A 12,038-nucleotide genomic window follows, 5' to 3' on the forward strand; every position below is an offset into this window, starting at 1 on the left:
TATAAAAGGAATTTTTTAATTATGAAAAGCAGTCCCCATTAAAAAGCTGTCACTGTGAAGAAAATCTGGTCCACAATCTTTCATCAAAATATATTTTGTTCAATTTACATGCAAAGTTGAAAATCCATAGACTCCATACTAAAAAAAATCTCCCTATACACACACACACACAAAGGATTTCAAATTCCAGGGAGAGGAAGGGTGCAGAAAGACCAAAACACTCAAAGAAACCTCATTAGAATTTTCAGATTGGTGAAGGGGTGTCAAAATGCACCTTTTGCGGGGGAGGAATAGACATTTTATGGAACTACACATTGAAGGAAAAATCCTGCTAAATAAATCTCAAGGCTTTTTCTAAAAAACAGTTGTCAGGTTTAATTAAGCTGCTGCATAATTGTACAAAATGTTAATGTTGATAAACAAAAAGGAAAAAATATATATATGTTTATTTCTTAACACAGCTAATAGATAAAGAATGGTTTCTTCATGCATTTCAGTCACTCTTCAGTCCTAACAATTTGGGGATTTGGTAATGATTAAAATAGTCCCCATAATGGACAATTTAAACAGAGAGGAGAGTTGCAAAAAATATTCAAAATCACAAAATGTAGGTGGTAGGATTCATAAATTATAAATTGTGGCATTTGCATTACCTTGGTGCAAGCTTCTCATCTCTTTGAAAAACTGCATCATGCATTGGTACCAACCTCTGTATAACAAACACATGTCAAGATGCAGCATGCTTATCTTTGCACCCAGTCCACTTCTTTAACAGAACCTGATCATTATCTATGGCAGTCAGAATGTCTCCTTCTGGCATGGCAGGGACCCATTTAACCAGGATTTCATGTTATACTGACGACCCGGATGAAGTTTTCCATAAATATCCACTGCCATTCTGCTCCGTGCAATTGAATGCATAACCAGGTTGGATCCAAACGTAATGGAACTAAAGCTGTGTTTTGCTACACTTTGCAGAGGATCAACGGCCATCACTTTTTTGACAGGCATTGTTCTTGTGTCACTAAAGTGTTAAGCCTTGCACTTTTCAGAATTGATACCAAAATATCGTTCAAAATCATCCTTCAATTTATTTTTAGGCCTTTCAGTCTTTTTCGACGCTGTAGAGCCACAAAATCTACACAAGTTTGCCTTTTTTTTTCCTGTAGGCATCAGCATCTGCCATCTCAACGCCTAGGTTGTAGGAGTAAATCAATCAAATATGGGCGCCATTAATAGTTAAACAGCACATCGCAAATCAAAATACCCCCTTACACATTTTTAATAGATCGTGCACAACAGCAAAAACACGTGAAAAGTCAAGTAAAAGACTTAAAGATATCGACATTTTTTTTGCAAATGCTGGAAAAATCTACAAGTGCCTTTAATCTAACGACTTTGGGATCAAATTTGATACACTGTCCCACTTTACAGTTAACATTTCCAACCGTTCAACCCGTTCTGCCACGGCCATCTTTGACAAAGGCCAAGAATGTTCCTTTGTTGTCCATATCGAATAGAATTTTGTGTAGATAACCCAACTAGTTCCGAACAAAAAACGAATAAAGTGAAGTGTATACAAAATCCTCCGATTTCTGCAATGGCCGCCATGTTGTGATGTAACACGGTTATCAAAATTGATAACAATCCTGGACTGGTTATTATCTTGTTCTGTGCTCTCTGTTAATCAAGGGAATTTCCTCGCACTCTCCTGCTTTCCTCCCTCATGCCAGAATCTGGTGGCGTGCGGTCCTTACCTTGGCCAGTGAATATTTTCATAGGTACATGATAGATCATCAGATGGATGTACGGAGTGATTGGACATGTGTGGGCATAACCATCCCCTGTCATGTTCAAAAGCTGCTTTCCCCACTCAACAGCCTGTTTAAAAATATTTGAAGATCTAGCAGTCTGTGGTGCAAGCAATGCTTATCTAATATACATAATCCATTTATTCATCAGTTTTAGTGAGGAATCTGGATTTTCTTTACAAACTGTATATGTTACTCCAAAATTTAATAGTAGCTTTTCATCTTAAGAACACATTTATTGTAAGTGATGAATTTACCTTGGGATAAAATGAGAGGACTTGATCTTCTCCTGGTGTCCAGCCACTAATGACATTGTACAACTGCCAGAAGTCCTGTATTGGAAACAATATAATCATTATCTGATCATAGCTATGTGTCTAGCATAGTCATAGAGTCATTCCAGTTAAACATACCTCCCAGAGCTTTTTGGTTTTTCTCCTGTTTCTGGGCGTAAAATCTCATCAAATTCTGCAGGCAAGCCCTTCAGAGTTTTTTCTTTTCATTTCCCATCAAAGAGGTCCAATCCTTTTCTTTGCTGTCCTTTTTGTTTCATATATGGAAAGATATTCCTTCCCATCGACCTGACAGCTTTGATGAGGTTGTCTGTGTGGGTGGTTTTGTAAGCTGATATTGGTTTACCCATGTTCTCTTCCTGTCATAGAGAATGACGATAAGCAGATTGACCCAACCGACTGATTATCAATTATAATCAGAAAGATCTTTATACTGGTGCATAAACATGCCTAAATACCTGATCCCATCCAATTACTTCAAGGATGATGCGAAGCAGCTGGTGTAGCTCATCAAGGGGAACATTGAATAATGGTTGACCCTTGCAGCCAGGTTGTGAAGCCCACGTGTTGTCTATCCTTCTCTTCATTTGTACTGTTTGAAAGTATTTCAGTGGCTTTGAAAAGTCTGACCCATTAGACAGATTTTAAAAAAAAGTTGATTGTTATCGTAATGAAATTACCTACAAATTTTATACTTGCATGAAAAGCATTCAGAATAAAAAAAGTACTATAGCATGTAATTGTGTAATGTTTATGCTCTTTGAATACATTTGACATGAACCTTGCACAAAATACATCTGTTCTTGGAAGTTGCAGACTTCATACCCAGTGCTGGAAGGAGAAACTGACCAAAATTGAAATAACATTGAATTGATAAATATTGAAACAAGGCACATTATAATTAATTTAATGAGGTTAATTCTTTTCTTTAGGTAACCTAAAATTGAGGAGGGAAAGCCTCTAATTTGCCACTCTAGGCTGTCTTTACACTATCAACTTTTTACTGCATAGCAAAATGAAGTTAATATTGAAAAACAATGTACCTTGTAGTCACCCCCAACGAAGAACTCCACTTTCACAGTTCTGTCCCCAACCTCCAAAGAGCCCTTGCTGATTAGGTCATTGACCTGTGCCCTAACAAACATTGCCTAGAGCAATCCGGAGGGCCTCATACTCTTCTGGGACTTTTATTGCTGCAACAGAATGATTACCTATATTAAACATGGGGAAAACAGTCCTTTGTAAAATTAATTGTGGTCAATTTAAACCCTTTTTTCCTAATAGGAGATAAAGTTGTCAATCTTTTACCTAATAAATTTATGCTAAAAGTTTTTAGCCTTAAAATCTTAGAAATGTATGGATATGTATTAAAAATACAATTATCATTTTATATCATAAGCCAGAATGAGACTAACCAGTGCTTGACATGACTGTCTCTTTATCTTGAAGGAGTGAAAAGGAAAACACAAAGCGGTTGCTGTTCCGGGAAAGAGCGGCACCATCACCAGAAAGTTTCACCTATATGGACGTGGGAATCAAAATATTATTGTGGTATGGGGCTATGCAGTTTCTAACAGGACTTATACTGTCTGTTGGAGCAGCATGGAAAATAAATTTTATTTCAAATACTGATGCAAATGTAGTTTTACTTCACCACTGAAGTCCATTTCTCCACAGCCTTTGATGGGTTAAGTTAAGTCACTATATCACTCTGTACACAGACAGCATATAAATTCAAACTGTTGACATAGTTTTGTCTATTCCTTACCTGTTCTCTCTGGTGACTGATCTTGGCTTTGTCCGGCAGGGGCCATGTTCTCATCCATTTGGTGCAAAGACTTTGTGTTTTTGAGGCTCTTGCAGAACTTTCAACATTTTAAGGATTTTCAAAAAGCTTTCAGTAGTTAAAGGGAAATTGGCAGGATGATGTTTCCTAGTCTGGACCAAACTACTCAAATATTTGGTAAAGAGATTTTTTGCTAATATTTCAATAATTCTTACATAACCAAGAAAGTGAAATAATCACTGGTTTGCCCTGTGTGTCTGTTAGTCGAGGGGAGACTGGAAGAAGTCCAAATGTCTCAGCAAACCAGAGGGCTTGCTGTGCCTGTTCTCTAAAACAGAAAAGAATAGTAAATAATTTATTGCTTAACCTGAGGTAATGATAGTGATGATGAGTAATAGTTTAAGTAGAAATATCAAACTTTCCTTGACATTAAGTGAATGACCATTTATACTGAACTTTTTGCACGTTATGCTTCACGATTTTCACAACTTTTATATCCTAACATGAAATAGTGAGGCTAAAAATATATACGTAAGTTGCAGGGACTTACAAGCTGTTCATTCTCCTCCGCCAGGCGCTTACTTTCCTGTCGTAGTAAACGCAGTTCATTCCTGGGGAGGCTACTGAATTCTTGAGGGCTAACAAGTGTTGTAAACCACTGGCCTCTTTTCCCTTGAACGCCAGAGTAGGTTTTCTGGAACGTTGTGACTTTTGGAACGATAATTTTTAATACATGCCTTTCGTTGTCATCTGCGAGTCTAACGCAAAGTTCCCAGAGGCAGTTGAAAAAACTTTTCGCTATTTCCTTTGCAGAACTTTTCCTCAAAGTCCACAGAACTTCGTTGCACACCTGGATCTTAAAATTGGGATCGCATCCCAAAAAGCAAGGTTCAGCGACGTGGACATGGAGAGGGTTGATTGTTGGAAGATTGTCTTGTTCAAGGAGAGGCATCTCTTTAAAATGGAGATGGAGTTCTTAAAAGAATTGTTAACACAGGGAACTGCTATTTTTCACTTAAATGGAATGGAGTTCCTAAAAAGAACTATTCTTTAAGATAGAACCAGAATTACCCTAAGAGAATTTTAAATTGTTGTAAGCTTTGCCACGTGAGTGACAAACAGAACAGTGGAATGAACGAATGACAATTTAGATCTATGATAGCCAGCAATAGTTCTTTAACTGAGAGGTATAGTTATGTCCTTTAGATCGGCAAACTAGTTGTTCACCATTTAAATCATATCTAGAGTAACCAACATGGTAACAGATTCTGCACAGAAAAGAAACAAGTGCTTTAAATTTTCAGTATTGCAATACCCATATGCTTCATGTCTCACCCCAGCCATTGTTAGCAGAGAAATTTGCAAAGATCTCGCAAACGTGTGTTGTTTAACACTCTTTGGAAAGGCACCGACTTATCATTGTTTCCTTTTATGCGGTGCTGGATAAATTGTCGTGATATGTCGTTGATCCGAGAATCTCGAACTTAAAGCGTTGATTGCTTTCTCTGGATTGTATTGCTGAACTGAAATGGTTTTGAGATAATTTGGTGTTATCAACTGAGTCGATAATGTGAATTGGCCAACGTAAAGAGATTTGAATCTCGTAGCTTTCGAATCTCTTTTTGGTGGCCAATTCACATTATCAACTCAGTTGATAAAACCAAATTATCTTGTAATACTCCCCACTGACGCAGCTCCACAGTTTCTTTAGAAACTTACCCCTGCTGTTGAAATGATTTTCGCCGTGTAATGGCACTTTTCAAGCCGCATTCCCTTGAGGTCAGCATATGCCACAGAAAGCACTTCAACCTTTCTCAGCGGCTTGTGGCTTTTTACACAGCCACAAAAATATCGATTTGTCCATAAAATGTATGCCAGAGGAGTAAGAGGACAAACTGGAATGGCCGCTGTGGTCGCTTTATATAAGAAATGAAAAGAACACTAAAATCGGAATTGTTTGAAGGCCCGGCTCCCGGTGACAAATGTTAACTAACAGTCCAACTAAATGATCAAAACTGAACTGTCAGTAAGGTCTTACTTGCTGATTTATATTTATTTTCTGTTCGACAAATGAGCAAATGTTTCATTCAAATCGGTCATGACGAGCTTTAAGCCACCCAAAGCCTGTTATGCAAATTAGCTGAGGGCACATTGGATGTGCCCTCAGCTAATTTGCATAATTAACTTAATGCCATGGTTTAACACCTAGTAGCTTCAAAAGAACTGTAGAGGTGTTTGCATGAGTAACTTTATGCCATGGTTTACACCAAGCAGCTTCCTGGAGATCGCTGAGGTGTTACATTTAATTATTTAAATGATGACAGCACTGCCAGATAATTATAACTCATTGCGGATAAAATAAGCATCTCACTCACGTTTTTTAAAAAGTATCATACGGCGCTCGCGGCTTTTATTTCCTCAGCGCGATGACCAATTTTAAGAAGCAGAGCCCCAGAACATCTTAATTAAACCTTTCTGAGCTTGCAACAACAATTACGACTATATTACCACAATCAAAATCATTTATTTTCGACTCTTACAGCGCCCTTCTCCAGCACCCCTTCAAGGTAATGCTGGCGCGAGATGACATGAAATGTCTCTGTTTTCCTTTTTTTTTTGTTCTCAATTGATCGCTTTTGATTACATCATCAAGCTAGAGTAAAAGCAATCTGGAACAAAAAAAAAAATTTTTTTTCTCACTTTCCTGGCAGTATACAATAAAAACGATTTAGAAAACCGTTGAACAACAATGAGTAAATTGAAATTAGCGTTGTTTTTGCAACTTACTTGCAATAAATTGAAACACTCCTTATTTTCGCTGGCAACTATGGAAAACTTGAAACCCGCCTTGTTTTCACGGATAACTGTGAATAAAATGAAACAAGCCTATGAAAACTAAAATGAAAACTACAGTAAATTTAAACGTGCTATTTTCATTGATCAATGGTACAACTACAAATAATTTGAAGCAAGCGTTATTGTCACGTTTTAAATCTCAGCACTTAATGCCTCTGATTGTAGGCCTTTCATGTGGTGATACCACTAATGCATTCTTAACGGCGACAACACTGCGAAACTTTGAGAGTCTATAAACAGTTTTAATCAAGAAAGCCAGGGAGTAAATGTCACTTTTTACTGATGGCTTTCCGCTCCCATCAACTGGTTCAGGCGCAACATAGGTGTCTTTATAACTTTCTTTTAAATGCGATGGCTTAGCTGGAGCATTCTTTGCTTTGATAAGCAACACTCTTTTTCCGAAGTCAATGACTACAGGATGAAGCCGCCCATCTTCTCGTTTCTCCAAACCACATGGTTCGATTTAAGATCATTGTGGGCATACCCACAGGGATGGATATGATCTAAGGCGTCAGCCGTGTCACAGAGGATTGTGTTCCACTCTACCCATTCCTTTATTTGTTGGTCTTTTGCCGCTTTGAAGACAGTTAAGCTATCTTTCCCGTCACCATGAAATTTCATCACAATACTGATGGGCTTTTTCTCCAGACATGATCAGCCAATTGTAGCAAAACATTTGCTTCGTACTTGGCCTGCTTTTGCAGAAATGACAAGTCTCCTCCACCTCGCTTCTTTGTATTCCTTAATTACAATTGGTATCCCTCTGTACTTGCCCGGATAGCATGTACCAAATGTTCCACTGCCGATGGATCTTCCTGCTGTTGTGTGCTTCAAATTGGCAGCATTTATTTCTTTCAAATGCGAGCTGCCAGTCCTTTTCGGCTTGGAAGATTTTGGTATAGCGTCTCATCTGGAGGCCTTGGGTGCCACTTTTCCGTCTACTCAGGGCTTTCCTATTTTCTTCCCCTCTTTTTCCCCTTGGCAAACACTCGTCTGCATCTTCCAGTTTTCTTTTCTTTTCGCCACTCTGACACGTGTCATTTGCAGGTACGAGCCGCCTCGTTTCTTCCACCTCTAACTGTTCAACTTACCCCTTCTTTCTATTCTTCCTCCTCTTCTTTTGCTCTTTGGGAAGCTGCTTAAAATGAAGCATCTGATCTTTCGTAAATTTCTGCGCTTTAGTTTTGCGCTTTTTTCCCGATTCCATCGTAAGTAAACACGAAAAAAGTTGACGGCGAACTGATGGACGAGCCTCGTGGCACAGGAAATTGAATAAGGGGGATTTTACACAAGGCAATTGTTTTTCAACAATAAAGAGAACATTTTTAATTGGTTACAATGCCAAGAGAAACACGATACGCATACAAGTTTGGGCGAGATCATCAGTCACGTTCAACATGGCTGATTTATACCTACGCTGTGACAAATGCCCAAAGAAGTTAAGAACATTTCAAGCGCTTTTGAAACACTTTGAGCAACGCCATAGGAACAAGACACTCCCAAAGCGGGCAGTATTTTATCAAAATGATGAAGCGGTTCACCTGACAAGTCCTCAGTCTTTAAGATATCCCGTTCTACAAGCTGAGTACAAAGCATAGTTGGTTGGTGTCACTGAACGCATCAATGGTGTTCATCACCAACAGCATATAAGTAAGTTTACTCCTAAATTTAATATACCCCTAAAGAGTAATCAGCAGTAAATTTAACTGATTTATCAATTGATTGCAGTCGTTATGAGAAGTAAAAGCCTGCATGAAAGCCAGGATTGTTCATTTATCATTCATTCTTTATATTTCGAGCACTGGTTGCAACTTCTTTAACGAATCATAGAAGATTTGTAATTACACAAGATGTAAAGGGACCGCATGGGAGAATTTCGATTTGGTACTAGGAATTTATGACTTAAATATTCCTTAAAGATTACAAGTTTTGCAAATCTCAAATACGTAAACCACACCCATATCTTTTATAGAAAATGGGAAGCCCTTGGAGTTCAACATGGTTCCAGCGAAGTTCTTCAAGCAGTTTCTTAGGGATCTTGACAACCCACAGCCTAATGCTGTCAGAAAGCAGCAACATTTGGCGAGCGCCTATTTTGTGCCCTTCTGCAAGGAAAGTGGCATACCGTCTCTTCAACTTGAACATCCTTAAAGTTGCACTGGAAAAACAAAATATTGTTACTCTTGAAGAACATGTAAACTGGAATGGAGAGAAACAAATTACTGATAACTTAAGTGATATGGACCCCACAGCGGCTCTTGCTGCTGCAAAGAACAAAGCCCACGGAAAGTCATCCGCAATCACTATTTCTTGTAGAAGCAATTTAGTGTTGAGTTATGGAGAACGTAGAGCTACTCGCGAATTAGATGTGATTTGGTGGCCCAACCAGTACAATACTTTAGCATTAGGAAAAATGTGTATTAGACTGTATGTTAGTCGAGTTTATCTGGCATAGCCTATTTTTTTCGTACATCCATAAAAATTGGTGATAGGGCTTTCTAAAATTGATTATGTCCAAATCAATAGCAATCTGATAGGACAATACATAATTATAAAACGCATTGATATTCCATACACAAGTAAGAGCACACAAACACACTATTACCTGATTTATTGAGTTATCTTGATATCAAGGGTCGCTGCTTTGAATTGCATTGAGTACTGGAATTCTTGACTCACTGATTGCAGACACTGGTCTATCTAAAGAAATAAAAATATAATGTGAACATTGTAAAATTAGTCACATGATACACCATAAACATTTTAAGGAAATGCATTTCAAGGGAATACAGTATCAGTTGCGAGATTACAAGAATTATCAACCCCATCTGTGAACCCATGCGTCGAAATATAATATTTCTGAACTACATAAAAACGATAATAAATGGTAAAATACAATCATATCACTACAGCCATTCAAACAATTTAACTTTAATTTTGATAACGTTGGTCACAAAATAATGGAGTAGCATGCAGTCACTTTTGTGATTATTCAAGCTTAGGTTGACTTTTAATTCTGTAAAGCAAAATGAAATTAAAATAGTGCAACAGTTGAAAAGAAAAACCACAATAAAAAAGTCTTGAGGAAGCAAAAAACGCTTACTTGTAGAGCTGTAAAAAGCCCAGGTATCTTCTACCCATGTGAGCAACAAGATTAATTAATTTTTATGGCATATTAACTGTAACTCCCAGGTATCTTCAACCCATGTGAGCACAGGATCAATTACTTTTTATGGCATGTTAACTGTAACTCCCAGGTATCTTCTACCCATGTGAGCACAGGATCGATTAATTGTTATGGCACGTTCACTGCAACTCCCAGGTATCTTCTACCCATGTGAGTACAGGATTGATTAAATTTCATGGCATGTTATCTGTAACTCCCATGCATCTTCTACCCATGCGAGCACAGTTATCTGTTACAGTCAGTAATCTTGCGCGCAAAAGAGACTGCTCTTTGTCTGGAATTCTCATGGAAAATTATATACACCCAACATGGGTCTAAAGGTCACAGAAACATTCAAGCCCCTCCACCACATCAAGGTGACAGTCGCACTGGAGAGGAAAAATGTTTAGTTAATCCCAGGTATCTGCTACCCGTAAAAGTTCAGGATTGGTCAACAAGATGACAAATCAAATGCAATCCCCAGGTATCTCCTATCCATGAGGGCACAAGATTAGTAAATGTAACGGAAAATAAAAACTGTAACCCCCAGGTATTTTCTACCCATGAGAGCTCAGGATTGGTGAATGTGATGAAGAAATAAGTCATGTAACCCTGAGGTATCTGCTACCCATGAGGGCACAGGATTGGTGAATGTGATGAAGAAATAATTCATGTAACCCCCAGGTATCTTCTACCCATGAGAGCTCGTTGGCAATTTTGGAACCTTTCTACACATGATATCCACCCCACCTGAGGATTTGCAGCATCAGGTCCTTTCTGTGCTGATCCATGTTGCAATATCTCCACTTCATATTATCAACAGTTGCAGGGCCCTCTCTGATAAAGTCTCTAGCAGCCATGATAACTCCTATTCCACAGCTACCTACACCAATCATCTTATCCTTAACAGGAACTTGTGATGGCATTCCAAATCGCCTGAAACTTTGAATCATGTGCCAAAATTTTGTTTGGAGGGATGGATGATTTGGATATAATTCAAGAAGGAGGTCTAGTGCCTCTTTGACACATGGAAGGACTGTTAGAGGCACCCGAGAAGCTAACCCATCATCAAAACACAACAGCTCACTTGTAAGATTGATATATATAAGCCCCCAATGGTTTAACATGACGACTGGCACTAGAATTTGCTTCAGATTATCAAACCTTGCCACCTGCAAAGCTCTTGCTTTCAAATTCCTAATTGCTGACGCAGCGAAGGAGCCTGAAGCGACTGAGCGAAGTCAGCAGATATAATCGGCAAGGGAATCGAGCCTCCAACATTTCTACCACAATGCATTGCTCTGTACCCACAAATTCAACCACAATGCCTTGCATGCCGTGTTTCGTGCCATGTGCTTTTCTTCTGTGATCGAAGGTAAGTTCAGCTTTTAATTTGCTTGATAAATGTTTGTTTTATAAACAAAAATTTAACTATTAAGGCATCAACGCATACTGTAGTCCTTTAAAAGGCTCTGACAAAGCTTTTGCGCAGTTGTTCTTGAATGTTTCACAAAAGAAAATCTTATTTCGTGATTTGAATGTTCGAGTAAACAACCAGGACATCAGAAAATGGCGGCTTATGCACGTTTTTGGATTTCTGACCAAATCTCTTCCTTTTCAGAACACAAACTGCTACCTATTTCTGACCAAATTTCTTCCTTTTCAGAACACAAACTGCTACTGCTACTGCTGCTTATAGCGAGGTAAGAACTTTTGATAATTTGCGAAGTTTTGTAATGAATTAATAGTGACCGCCGTGAATGCATAAGCCTATTTACTCCAACAAGGCAAGGGAATTATCGCAACGGAATTTTCATTTCTTTGGTGTCGGAATAATGCTTAGTTCATTATTTGGAACATGACATTTGTTCATCTCGAATGGATCGAGCACATTGGGGTAATCACACTAAATGCGAATGGTCATATTCTTTACTTCTCTAGAGTGGGTAGTCTGCTAACCAGGGTCCCTCACCTCCATGTGAACACACTTCATGCCCAGGATTTTGCATATCCTGGTCAGGAAAATAGATTAAAACATTACAGGAAATTCATGTATTTTGGTTTTGATTTCAGATTTTACAGCTTAAAGCACATTTGGATGGTACATTTTATATGCCTCGTTTGGT

This window comes from Montipora foliosa, chromosome 11, assembly GCF_036669935.1.
Source record: "Montipora foliosa isolate CH-2021 chromosome 11, ASM3666993v2, whole genome shotgun sequence".
NCBI lineage: Eukaryota > Metazoa > Cnidaria > Anthozoa > Scleractinia > Acroporidae > Montipora > Montipora foliosa.